Source organism: Schistocerca americana, unplaced genomic scaffold, assembly GCF_021461395.2.
Source record: "Schistocerca americana isolate TAMUIC-IGC-003095 unplaced genomic scaffold, iqSchAmer2.1 HiC_scaffold_91, whole genome shotgun sequence".
NCBI classification, from domain to species: Eukaryota; Metazoa; Arthropoda; class Insecta; order Orthoptera; family Acrididae; genus Schistocerca; species Schistocerca americana.
In genome coordinates this window covers 829,819-844,196 of record NW_025726686.1, presented here as the reverse complement: position 1 = coordinate 844,196, position 14,378 = coordinate 829,819, and positions in this window count along the sequence as shown.

The following is a 14,378-nucleotide window of genomic DNA, read 5'->3' as shown; positions in this document are numbered from 1 at the left end:
CAATTTTATCAAGCCAGTACTGCAGTTCATTGATTTTATCACGAAGAGATTGTACATTTATATGTAGAAGGAGAACATTATCTGCACAGAAAGGTATTTTGATGTCACAAGGTCTTGCATGTTCATTAATTTCCATTGATTGATCTAAAACAAGTTTTCTGAATTAATTACTTTGCTGCAGTTTTCCTCTAAAGTGGTTTCTACCCTTCCGTCCCCTGTAACGTTGTATTGCCTAAAAATGCCAGAAATAGTCTTTTAAAACTGCAGTTGTGTTCTTGAATTTCATTTACAATTTTGCTTATCTCGTGACAGTGAAGTTTTTTATCATGGCAATTTAGAGGCTCACCATGTTCAGTGTGCATATTTCTCACCAGTCTGTTAATATCTACTACATTGCACTTTGGGGAAGTCGAGCATAATTGTTTTTATTCTAGTGTTGGTTTTGGAAATTACTTTATTCACACATGCATTATACATGAGGTTGTCTGAGGTATCACAACAACAACAGTGTTTTTCATCATATTTACGTTTAAAAAATCCCTCAAACCTGTTATGCACTTTCCGGCTTCATTATGAGCTACGTCGTTGATACTTGCCATGCAAACAAAGATGTCACTCTTTCTCAGTGTTCCTGTGTTCTGAGAAACCTTCAGTAACATTTTTGGTCATCGTGCCGGGTTTCAGAATGCCAGTTGCACACAAATCTGTATTCACTTCCTGTAAAATAGTAGCTAGCTTTCTCCTGTCATTGTCTGCTAGAAAAAGCACATTGCATTTCTTTGCCTGCTGCCTATGATTGCCAGTGTTTTTGATTTTACTGTTTGCCATTTTACCATTTTAATTCGATTTTCCTGTTGGATGTAATGCTCATTTTCAATGTTAACAAAATTGCTGCGGTCTTCTGATAAAACACTGAACTTATTTGTGCATACAAGACTGTGTTTTTATGAATTTTGTTGAGAGGTTATTTCTTTTACTCGCTTTGGTAGGCAGTTCTTGAGAAACAGGGAAAATGTTTGAATGGTGTACACACTTTTGATCAGTATTTTCACTTGGAACTGTGTTTGAATTATTAACACACTTCTGGCCATTATAGGCATTATTTTCAACTGTTGTTCTGTGATGGTTTGTATACAGGAGCTTCAAATCATTAGTTGTTTTCCGTATTGCATTTTTACCTGGTAGTTTGCTTGATGCCATCGTTTGTAACACAGAGACGTAGATGTAAATATATAGAAAGTAATTATAAAGCAAAAAAATAAATAAAAGAAAACATACCTAGGCTTAACTTACAAATAAACTATCCTGATCTGCATTTTTTAAACAATGCAAAATATTTGATGTAAAATAAAAGAATAAATACTGAGTAACATAGTAAGCTCTAATTTTCAAATACCAATATTGTCTGTACATAAGCATTCCATTATCGAACGAAAAAAGTAATGCTTGAAGTTAGACTTGAGCCTTAGTTAAATTCCTACAAATTCCTAAAAGTAAATGGTCTGAACTTCTCTTTGGGTGGATCATTCAACTAGTGATAAACAAATAAAAATACACCCACACAGCAACAAAGAAATAGTTAATATGTATTTTAAATTTTTAAATCATTCTTCTAAATATTGTATCATCAGAGCTAACTCTCCCAATAGTTATTAGACGATACGAAGAGCAAATGGAAGATGTTTAGTATTCCAAAATAAGTTTCTACCTCACATGATGCACTTATCTGCGTGTCAATGAGGCTGAATACCTTTGCACTTTCCAGTAATATTAGCCCCCTTGTTATAAGATTGGGCCTTGATAGTTTTTTAATCCTGGCCCATCATTCCTGATTTTCTACAATATTACTTCAGAGAGAGCCTGCCCTGTCTTTTCAGAAATTGCTAAAAAGTTTCAATGGCACTTTTCCAAATCTCTGCACCTGTTCCATTGAATCTCACATATCTGATAATTTGTGATATGTGCTAAACATTACTTCCATCAGGAGTCCAAACAAACATGATTGAAAAGTATTTTGTTTATTACTTACTATTTATTCCTTATTTTGCATATAATTGTTTCCAAAAACTCATCTTGGATGCCATATGACAAGTAGTTGACTTGACATTTTTTTTGTGACAACCTTACAGCTCCCTCAGTTTGGTGTGATGAGACATTGTTGATGGTGCTAAAGAACTTCCTTTAACTTGGAGCACCAGTGTCAAGATATTTCATCTAAAGCTTTAATATGGGTGCCCTGTTATGCCAAATACAGAATCATACTGGCAGTGACAGCTAAAACTGATTTACAATCCTTCTTATCTGATATTTGTTGTTGCAACTGTTTGTCAATGCAACCAGTACGTAGAGATGCCTCTAATGTTCACCATGAGCAAAACAATTTTTTGGGGCTCAACTCGTTTTTTTACTCTGGAATTGTTTTGTTTAACCTTCAACACTTCCTTAACCATAAGAGTTTGCTCAAATAAGTTATTGTTAAATATTTCGCATGATTTGCAAAACAAACCATTTTTAATTTTTTAAATTTTTTAATTTACTCTATGCTAACCAAAATCAGCACACATTTTGTCCATTAGGAAGCTGTTTACAAAACTAGTCTTTTGACAGTTTCCTTCCTTCTTTAAGGGAATCACTCAAGTTTGGTTCAGTTTTGCCTTTGCTTTCATGCAAGGTACCATGACAGCCAAGGAGTGTCACACACTTATTGCAGACCATGTGCACTACTTCATGACAGTCAAGTTTGCCAGTGGGAGTGGTATTTTCCAGTATGACAGTGTGCCATGTCACAATGGCAGGAGTGTGATGGAATGGCTAGAGGAACACATTGGTGAGTTCCAATTCATGCACTGGGCCCACAACTAAACAGAACACATCTGGGAGGTGAAAGGACGTGGTGTCAGAGTTCGTGCCCCTCCTCACCTCCTAATTTACAGGAATAAGGTGACTTGTTCATGCAGATGTGGCGCCAACTCCCTCCAGCAACCGTCTAAGGCCACATTGCTTCCACGTCACAATGCGTAGCTGTGGTTATCTGTGCCAAAGATGGACATACCAGTTATTTGGTAGGAGGGCATAGTGCTCTCGCTGATTAGTGTCTACATTAATTGAACTTACCTAGTTTATTTGTGCCGCTTCTTTGCCTTCCCCTTGTTAGTAGTGGCCAACATAGCCATAGCCCACAATCCAGTGTACTGCTGTTCTAGGAGAGAAAAGTTGTGATAGTACTGTTCACTGTGCTCATCACTTAATACACCACAGTTCTCTAGGAACACATCAAAGTGGAAGTAAAGGAAGTGCATCTCCAGTGCCATGTTGCAGCCAGTGACTTTAAAGCATGAATGAGTTCATCCATAATGACCACGTAATTTTCAGGTCTCCTGTTTGCCAAGAGCAACGCCATTCGTGGAGCTGATCGGGGGTAGTGGACTCAGTGTGTTACCCTCAACAGCTGGCATATCTGTGAACCAATGAATATCCACTTTCAGATATTTTCTGTTCTGAGTCATGGAAACTTCTCACACAAGTGCTGAAATCCTGCTTCATTCCTGTGCACAGCCTTACTGAATGCTGTGAAGTCCGTGTAATGTTCAGTGATTGGAGAACAATATTGTTTGGATTCACTAGAGCTTCTTTGCCAATATTTTTTGACCAAGGCACCAGAACTGCTCATGGAGGTCATTCCCTGTATGTTGTTTTTATCATGTCTGCCTGTCCCACTTACAGAGTTAGTGCTTATTGTTATTAATGTAGTTTATAACGAATATCGGTGGATGGCCTTTTGTTAATATTGGGTAACAGCAGTGCCTTCAGGTTTGTCTATAAAAAAGGTCTCCACTTTTCCTATTTATATGTGATGTTCAGGACATCAAACAAATTCAGTCACTGCAGAATGTAATGTTGGCTTGCCTTCCCAAGTCAGCAAGGAGATTCCACTGCTGCTGTCATAATGCCAACAGTTCAGCATTATGCTTTGGAAGATCCAAATCCCTAATCAGATCATTGAGGTCACATTACAGGATTTTGTGGTTTCCTGGTGACTATGGTGACTATGTCATTGGTGGATGATCACACTTTTTTGTCTGTGTCAGTTCAGAGTCATTGTTATCAATGCTCAATGATAGTGCATGTCAGGGAACTGGAACTGGCAATCCTTTGCAATGAACCACAACATGAATGACAAATGGAATATCATGGTATTGAATATTCCTGTTCCTCTTAAAGTTGACTGACCCCTTTCCTCGAGGGAGGCACCATGCAAAAATAGCAAACTTGTGTATGATTTGTGGGTTCACATCATTGGCACAGTAAACGTAATGAAAAAACTGTTTCCATGCATCCAGGCATTCAGTTTAGACAAATTGGGGTGCAACATAGGTGTAGAGGCCACAATTTACCTTGCTTTCCAACTCTACACCTGAAATAAAGCTGTATGTTTGTTTCACTTTTAATCAATGGTCATCTTCTTGTACCACAAATAACTTTTGTTACAGCTATGTAGATATCACATTTGTTACTAGAAGTGTGGGACACTTTTGTGAAAGTGCACACATGTACAATAACATACATTACTGACCATTAAAATTGCTACACCACGAAGATGATGTGCTACAGACATGAAATTTAACCGAGAGGAAGAAGATGGCGTGATATGCAAATGATTAGTTTTACAGAGCATTCACACAAGGTTGGCGCAGGTGGCGACACCTACGTGTTGACGTGAGGAAAGTTTCCAACCAATTTCTCGTACACAAACAGCAGTTGACTGGCGAAACGTTGTGATGATGCCTCGTGTAAGGAGGAGAAAAGCATACCAACACGTTTCCAACTTTGATAAAGGTCGGATTTAGCCTATCATGACTGTGGTTTATCGTATCGCTACATTGCTGCTCACGTTAGTAGAGATGGAATGACTGTTAGCAGAATATGGAACGGTGTGTTCAGGAGGGTAATACAGAATGCCGTACTGTATCCCAATGGCCTCGTATCACTAGCAGTCAAGATGAATTGCGTCTTATCCGCATGGCTGTAATAGATTGTGCAGCCACGTCTCGAACCCTGAGTCAACAGATGGGGACGTTCGCAAGACAACAACTACCTGCATGAACAGTTCAATGACGTTTGCAGCAGCATGGACTATCAGCTTGGAGACCATGGCTGCAGTTACCCTTGACACTGAATCACAGACAGGAGCAACTGGGTGCACGAATGGCAAAACATAATTTTCTCAGATGAATCCAGATTCTGTTCACAGCATCATGATGGTCGCATCCGTGTTCAGCGACATCGCAGTGAATGCACATTGGAAATGTGTATTTTGCATCACCATACTGGCGTATCACCCAGCGTGATGGTATGGGGTGCCATTGGTTACACATCTCGGTCACCTCTTGTTTGCATTGATGGCACTTTGACCAGTGGACATCACATTTCAGATGTGTTAAGATCCATGGCTTTACCCTTCATTCGAACCCTGTGAAACGCTATATTTCAGCACGATAATGCTCGACCGCATGTTGCAGGTCCTGTACGGACCTTTCTGGATACATAAAATGTGAAACTGCTGCCCTGGCCAGCACATTCTCCAGATCTCCCACCAATTGAAAACGTCTGGTCAATGGTGGCCGAGCGACTGACTCGTCACAATATGCCAGTTACTACTCTTGATGAACTGTGGTATTGTGTTCAAGCTGCATGGGCAACTGTACCTGTACATGCGATCCAAGCTCTGTTTAACCCAAAGCCCAGGCATATCAAGGCCATTATTATGGCCAGAGGTGGTTGTACTGAGAACTAATTTCTCACGATCTATGTACCCAAATTGTGTGAAAACGTAATCGCATGTCAGTTCCAGTAAATATATTTGTTCAATGAATACCCATTTATCATCTGCATTTCTTCTTGGTGTAGCAAGGCATTATGCATTCAAAGGTTGTAAAATGGACAGAAATATACATAAGTGTTTGTAGTTAGCTATTACTAATAAAACATAATGTAAGCTACAGCTTTCACTGCAGTTGGTTTAGTTCATTTATTTATCTCTCCAGAAACCATAGTAGCCATTCTAATGCTTCACCTTAAAACCCTCTCCCAATCCATCACTGAGGGCAGGAAAGTAGCTAGCAATATATTACAAACTTTTGAACTGAGAGGATAAGGATGTATTGAACATATTGATCAACAATATGATAGAGGGGTACGAAGTTCATTTCAAATTGACTTGTCATGAGTTTGCATCAGTTTTGCCATACGTGGAAGGCAACCTAAGAAAAGTAGTTTACCACAAACTCCGGTCACTAACAACATCCCCCCTGCGGGTCCGGGGATTAGAATAGGCCCGAGGTATTCCTGCCTGTCGTAAGAGGCGACTAAAAGGAGTCCCACCCCCTCAAGGGGGTCGTTAGCACCTGCGTCCGGAGACGGACGGTTCCACGACCTCTATTTGCGGTCATTTTGCTTTTTCACTTCTCGTTTCTTCCTTCCTTTGTTTGGTTCCTTTCTTTGCTCTTTTCCACCTCACTGTCTTCCTTACTCTTTCCCTTGCCTTCTTCTCCTTGCCTTCTTCTCCTTGCCTTCTTCTCCTTGCCTTCTTCTCCTTGCCTTCTTCTCCTTGCCTTCTTCTCCTTGCCTTCTTCTCCTTGCCTTCTTCTCCTTGCCTTCTTCTCCTTGCCTTCTTCTCCTTGCCTTCTTCTCCTTGCCTTCTTCTCCTTGCCTTCTTCTCCTTGCCTTCTTCTCCTTGCCTTCTTCTCCTTGCCTTCTTCTCCTTGCCTTCTTCTCCTTGCCTTCTTCTCCTTGCCTTCTTCTCCTTGCCTTCTTCTCCTTGCCTTCTTCTCCTTGCCTTCTTCTCCTTGCCTTCTTCTCCTTGCCTTCTTCTCCTTGCCTTCTTCTCCTTGCCTTCTTCTCCTTGCCTTCTTCTCCTTGCCTTCTTCTCCTTGCCTTCTTCTCCTTGCCTTCTTCTCCTTGCCTTCTTCTCCTTGCCTTCTTCTCCTTGCCTTCTCTGGTCTCCGCCTCGGCGTTTGAGACAGTCTGTCCTCTCTCTCCCTCTCTCTCTCCTTTTTCCTCTTCTTCCTCCCTGTGCGTGCCTGAAGGCCGACCCACGCGTTCGCACGAATAGCCGGTGACGGGGTAACGCGTAATTCCCCGCCCTGGGTAGACATGTAAGGCACGCGCGTACCCCCTGGTAAAGGCCAGGCCGGGGGAGGGGTGACTGCCTGAGCTGATACCTTCTGACCATGCCGATTGGTCCCTCCGTCTGTTTCTCGGGAGGTGTGACCTGAGGTGTAAACATTCACCTAAGGCGGGAGTGCCCTCTGAGAGGGTCCCCACAAGGAAGGAGCGCGCCATCGGAGACGCTGGCAATCATGGGGGATTCCTCCGCAATGGATTTCAGTCCATCTGTCTCGACTTCTGCCCAAAAACGGAAACGTGACCAGCCACCAGTGACAAAAGTACTACCGCCTGCCTCACAGTTCCTTGTCGTTTCTCGATCTGAGGACGGAAAGGATTTTTCCTCTGTCAACCCTTTCGTTATCCAGAAGGGTGTAGATGCCATAGCCGGATCTGTCAAATCTTGTACCAGGTTGCGTAACGGTACCTTATTACTAGAAACTGAGAGCGCCTTTCAGGCACAAAAACTGCTTCGGGCCACACTCCTGTACACGTTCCCTGTGCGGGTGGAGGCTCACCGAACTTTGAATTCGTCTCGTGGTGTGGTCTATACTAGCTCCCTCGATGGATTAACTGAGGAGGAGATTCAATCATTCCTCGCTGAGCAGGGTGTGACGGCTGTCCATAGGGTCATGAAAAAGGTCAACAATGACCTTATACCGACCCGGACACTTTTCTTGACCTTCGATAGTGTTAAGCTGCCATCGCGCATCAAGGCGGGCTACGAGGTTATTTCTGTTCGCCCCTATGTCCCGACACGTACGCGCTGCTACCAGTGTCAGCGTTTCAATCACACTCGACAGTCTTGTTCCAATGCGGCTAAATGTGTCACTTGTGGCAGGGATGCCCATGAGGGTGACTGTCCACCTCCGTCTCCTCGTTGTGTGAACTGTCAGGGTGACCATGCCGCATCCTCCCGCGACTGTCCTGTCTATAAGGAAGAACACTGTATCCAAGAAATTCGTGTCAAAGAGAAAGTGTCCACCTCGGCTGCTCGCAAGCTATTGGCTAGTAGGAAGCCCACGCTGCTCCCAGCAGGGAAATACAGTAGTGTCCTCGCCTCGCCTCGGACTACCAGGGAGGTGGCAACCCAGACATGCGATCTGACCTTCAGCACCACGGTCGTCCGTTCGGCCAGTGCTAAGATCGCCCGGTCAACGTCTCCTCTTCCTCCCGTCACCCCTCAGCCACAAGCACCTTCATCAGCTTCTGCCAAGACGAAGACCCAGAAGTCCGATGCACGGGCCTTCAAGAAGGAACCGTCCCGTGCAGACTTCCTACGTACCTCGACCTCACAGCCTTCGACCGTTACTTTCACCAAACGTCCTTCCAAGAAGGCTCATAGGAAGCACAGTTCTCCTTCTCCGCCACGGCGCATTTCTTCGCCTGCGCCACCCAGCGGTTGCCGCCCCAGGCCGTCATCCGTTTCGCCTGGCCGCACCGCTGGTAGCCGAACATCTGGCCGTTCACCGGCGGAGGAAGCTCCCCCTCCCGGCCATCTTCCCAAGATGGCCGATGAACCTATAGACCCCATGGACGATGACTGTCCGCCTACTGATAGCGGCGGCAGTGCTCGCTCGAATCCAGGCCCTCAGCGGCCTTCGAGGTGACCCCTTCTTTCATCTTTCTTTTTTTCTTACGATGGCACTTATTCACTGGAATATTCGCAGCATTCGCTCCAACCGAGAGGACTTGAAGTTGCTGCTCCGCTTGCACCGTCCGCTCGTCGTAGCCCTCCAGGAAACGAAGCTGGGCACATGCGATCAAATTGCCTTGGCACACTACACCTCTGTGCGTTTTGACCTACCCCCTGTGGTAGGTATTCCGGCTCATGGAGGGGTTATGTTGCTGGTCCTGGATGATATATACTACGATCCCATCACATTGCACACTGGCCTGCAGCCCCCCCAGGGGGTCCACAACTCTTTTGTGGACACGTGCGTAGCGAGCACAAGACCCCGAGCTAATGTGGTCCTCCTTCCTTTCCGGGCTGCATACCTTCCCTTCTCTTTCCGCATCCCTCCCCGTCCCCCATCTTCGCCCCCCCCCCCCCCCCTCATCTCTGGCTCTTTCCTTCCCTTTCTCCCCCTCTGGGAGTATGGTTTGTGCCTACGTCCGGAGACGGACGCTCGAAATTGTTCCAAATTCCTTGCTTTTACACTTGCAAGTCCTCGTCCTTCCTCTGTCCTTCTCTTTTCCTTCCCTCTTCTCCTTGCCCTTTTCTTCGCTGCGGCGTTTGAGACCCCCTTTTCTTTCCTTTCCCTTTCACTTTTTTCCTCCCTGTGCGTGTCTGAAGGCCGACCCACGCACTTTCATGCGTAGCCGGTGACGGGGTAACGTGTAATTCCCCGCCCCGGGTAGACAGGTAGGACACGTACGTACCTCCTGGTAACGGCCAGGCCCAGGGAGGGGTCATTACCCGAGCTGATACCTTCCGAAAGTGCCGATTGGTCCCTCCGTCCGTTTGTCGGGAGGTGTGACCTGAGGTGTGAACAATCACCTAAGGCGGGTGTGCCCTCGGTGAGGGCCCCCACAAGGGAGGAGCGCGCCATCGGAGACGCCAGTAATCATGGGGGATTCTTCCGCAATGGTTTCCTCACCTTCCACTATGTCTGCTCACAAACGTAAGTTCACTGAGTCTCAGCCACAGACGGTTCTTCCATCGTTGCCACAGTTCTTTGTTGTTTCTCGGTCTGACGAAGGTCACGACTTTTCCACGTCAACCCTTTCATTATTCAGAAAGGTGTCGACGCAATTGCGGGTCCTGTAAAGTCTCTTTCCAGATTAGGGAATGGCACCCTGTTGTTAGAAACACACAGTGCCCTCCAGGCTCAAAAATTGCTGCGTACTTCTCTGCTCCACATCTTCCCTGTCCGGGTGGAACCGCACCGTACCTGAAATTCCTCACGGGGAGTCGTTTATACACGCTCCCTCGATGGATTGTCTGACGAAGAAATTCAGCACTACCTGTCTGACCAGGGCGTCACGGCTGTTCATCGGGTTATGAAAAGGGTTGACTCGAACATCATTCCAATCCGCACTGTCTTCTTGACATTTGACAAAGGTCAACTCCCATCAAAAAACAAAGCAGGCTATGAGATCATTTCCGTTCGCCCTTATGTCCCAAACCCGACGCGTTGCTATCGATGTCAGCGGTTCAATCACACCAGGCAGTCCTGTTTCAATTCGGCCAAATGTGTTAAATGTGGCAAGGATGCCCATGAGGGTGCTCGTCCACCTCCATCCCCTCGCTGCATCAACTGTATGGGTGACCACGCTGCTTCCTCTCGAGATTGCCCCGTTTTTAAGGACGAAAAGCTCATCCAGGAAATCAGAGTGAAGAAAAGGTGTCGTCCTTTGCTGCTCGAAAGTTACTCGCCAGTCGACAGCCCACCATGCCTCAGAAAGGCAAATACAGCACTGTCCTTGCTTCTCCTCGGCCAACAAAGGAGGCGGCCACGCAGAATTGCGACCTCACCTTTAGTACCACGGTCGTCAGATCGGCCAGCGCAAAGATCGCCCGTTCAACCTCACCACTTCCACCTGCCCACTCTATGGCTCACCCTTCGTCGGGTTCTGCTAAATCTCGAGCCCAAAAGTCAGACGCCAAGTCTTCGAAAAAAGAGCATTCTCGTGAAGAGTTTTTACGTACCGCAACTTCACAACCATCGGTTCCTCCTTCATCTAAACATCATACTTCCAAGAAGGCTGCGAAGAAACACAGTTCCTCTCCTTCTCCGCCAAGGCGTGTCCCATCTACAGCACCACCTGGCGGAAATCGCCCTCGGCCGTCTTCTGTGTCGCCGAGGCGCACTGCTGGTGGCTGGTCAACTGGCCGATCGTTGGTGGCAGGAGCTGCTCCTGACCAACCTATGGATCAGGATCTTCTGCCTTCGACTGAATGCCATTCCATGCTGTCGGTCGCAAGCTCTGAGCAGTCGTTGAGTTGACAGCACCCTTGGTCACGTTCCTCCATTTTCTGTTCACTCTATGTCCATTATCCACTGGAATATCCGCGGCATTCGAGCCAATCGGGATGAATTGTCAATCCTCTTACGATCCTACTCGCCGGTCATCTTCTGTCTTCAGGAAAGAAAGCTGCATCCCCATGATCGCTTTGTTCTCCCTCATTTTCAGTCCGTCCCATATGACCTCCCCTCTGTTGAAGGCACTCCAGCCCATGGAGGACTCATGATTCTGCTCCATGATACTCTCCATTATCACCCAATCCCCTTACAGTTCCTTCCAAGCTGTCGCCATCCGTCTTTCCCTTTCTGGATACACGTTCTCTCTTTGTACAGTATACATTCCATCGTCCACACCAATGGCACGAGCTGATCTCCTTCATCTTCTTCATCAGCTTCCACCCCCCCTGTTTGCTGGTTGGGGACCTCAATGCCCACCACCCGCTTTGGGGATCTCCACATCCTTGTCCACGTGGCTCACTATTGCTAGACGTCTTCCACCAAGCGGATCTAGTCTGCCTCAACACTGGGGTCCCCACATTCTTGTCTGCCTCCACGACAAATTTATGTCATTTGGACCTTGCGGTCGGTACTGTTCCGCTAGCTCGGCGCTTCGAATGGCTCGCCCTTGATGATACACACTCGAGTGACCACTTTCCATGTGTTCTTAGACTGCAGCCTCAACTGCCATATATGCGCTCGCGACGCTGGAAGTTTGCCCAAGCCGACTGGACACTTTTTTCGTCTCTAGCGACATTCGATGACCGTCGCTTTCCCAGCGTCGACGATGAGGTCACACATGTTACCGACGTTATTCTCACAGCTGCGGAACGTTCAATACCACGCACCTCCGAATTGCCCCCGCGCCCCCCAGTTCCTTGGTGGAACGAGGCATGCCGTGACGCAATACGTGAGCGGCGATGTGCTCTTCGCATTTTCCGTCACCATCCAACTTTGGCCAACTGTATCAGATATAAGCAGCTCCGTGCGCGATGCCGTCGCGTCATCCGCGATAGCAAGAAGGCAAGTTGGAAATTCTTTATTAGCTCATTTAACACCTTCACTCCCTCCTCGGAAGTTTGAAGTCGGCTTCGACGGTTCTCAGGCGCGCCTAGTTTCTCCCCGGTCTCTGGGCTCACTGTCGCGCATGATACCTTAGTGGACCCCGTCGCAATTTCTAACTCATTGGGTCAGCACTTTGCTGAGATTTCGAGCTCTTCAAATTATTCGCCAGCGTTTCTCCCGAAGAAACGTGCAGTGGAAGTGCGACATCTCGCTTTCTCCTCTCAAAATCACGAAAGCTACAATACTGTTTTCTCCATGCGGGAACTCCAACATGCCCTCTCTTCTTCTCGCTCCTTCGCCCCAGGACCGGATGGTATCCATGTCCAAATGTTGCTGCATTTATCAACCCATAGCCTGCGTTACCTCCTTCGCCTTTATAATCGAATTTGGACCGACAGTACCTTTCCCAGGCGATGGCGGGAAGCTATTGTCGTTCCCGTTCCGAAACCTGGAAAGGACAAACATCTCCCCTCTAGCTATCGCCCCATTTCTCTCAAGAGTAGTGTCTGTAAGGTTTTGGAGCGTATGGTGAATTACCGATTAGCTTGGTGGCTTTAATCCCGCAGTCTTTTAACACCAGCCCAATGCGGATTCCGAAAGCATCGTTCTGCCGTTGACCATCTTGTTGCTCTCTCCACTTATATCATGAACAATTTTCTCCGGAAACGCCAAACGATAGCAATATTTTTTGATCTGGAGAGAGCATACGATACCTGTTGGAGGACAGGCATCCTCCGCACACTGTTCTCTTGGGGCTTTCGAGGCCGGCTGCCCCTTTTTCTTCGCGAATTTATGGCAGAGCGCACATTTAGGGTGTGGGTGAACACTACTCTCTCCCATACTTTCTCCCAAGAAAACGGGGTACCCCAGGGCTCCGTGCTGAGTGTTGTAATGTTTGCCATCGCCATTAATCCAATTATGGATTGTCTCCTTCCTGATGTCTCGGGCTCCCTCTTTGTGGACGATTTTGCGATCTACTGCAGCTCTCAACGGACCAGCCTTCTTGAAAGACGTCTTCAAGGATGTCTCGATCGCCTCCACTCGTGGAGCATCGAAACCGGGTTCCGTTTCTCACCCAGTAAGACCGTTTGTGTTAATTTTTGGCGACGTAAGGAGTTTCTTCCGCCCTCCTTACATCTAGGTCCTGTCAACCTTCCGTTTTCCGACGTCGCTAAATTCTTGGGTCTTATGTTTGACAGAAAACTGTGCTGGTCCTCCCACGTTTCCTATCTTTCGGCTCGCTGTCTGCGTTCCTTAACACGCTCCGTGTCCTGAATGGTACCTCCTGGAGAGCGGACCGAGTGGTCCTTCTCCGCCTCTATCGCGCGTTAGTGCGCTCGAAATTGGATTATGGAAGCATAGTCTACTCCTCTGCTCGGCCGTATATTCTTCGGCGTCTCGACTCTATCCACCACGGTGGATTACGTTTAGTGTCTGGAGCTTTTTACACCAGCCCTGTGGAAAGCCTTTATGCTGAGACTGCTGAACCTCCGCTGTCCAATCGGCGGGCAGTCCTGAGTCGTCATGCTAGCCATCTGTCTTCCATGCCTGCTAATCCAGCCCATGACCTTTTTTTTCGACGCCTCCTTTGATGTCGGGTATGCAGGCCGCTCCTCCTCCTACTACCCCCGGGAGTCCGCTTCCGTCAACTGCTCCATTCTCTTTCCTTCCGCTTTCCTAAAACCTTCTTGACAACTTGGGGTACAGCACCGCCTTGGCTCTGTCCCCGGATCGACTTGTTCAGAGACCTATGTCAATTTCCCAAGAGTGGTACCCCTACACTTGTTTACCGTCGGGCATTTGCTGCTCTATGTGCACAAATGACGGACGCCACATTTATTTACACCGACGGCTCGAAAACATCGTTAGGTGTAGGGAGTGCCTATATTGTTGGCGACACCCCAAATCACTTTCGGCTTCCCGACCAGTGTTCGGTTTATACTGCGGAGCTTTACGCTGTTCTCCAGGCTGTCCACTACATCCGCCGCCATCAGCGGATACAGTACGTAATTTGCTCAGATTCTCTCAGCTCTCTCCTAAGTCTCCAAGCTCTTTACCCTGTGCACCCTCTGGTCCACCGGATTCAGGGCTGTCTGCGCTTGCTCCACTTGGGGGGCGTCTCAGTGCCGTTCCTCTGGCTCCCGGGACACGCTGGTATCTGTGGGAATGAGGCGGCCGATATAG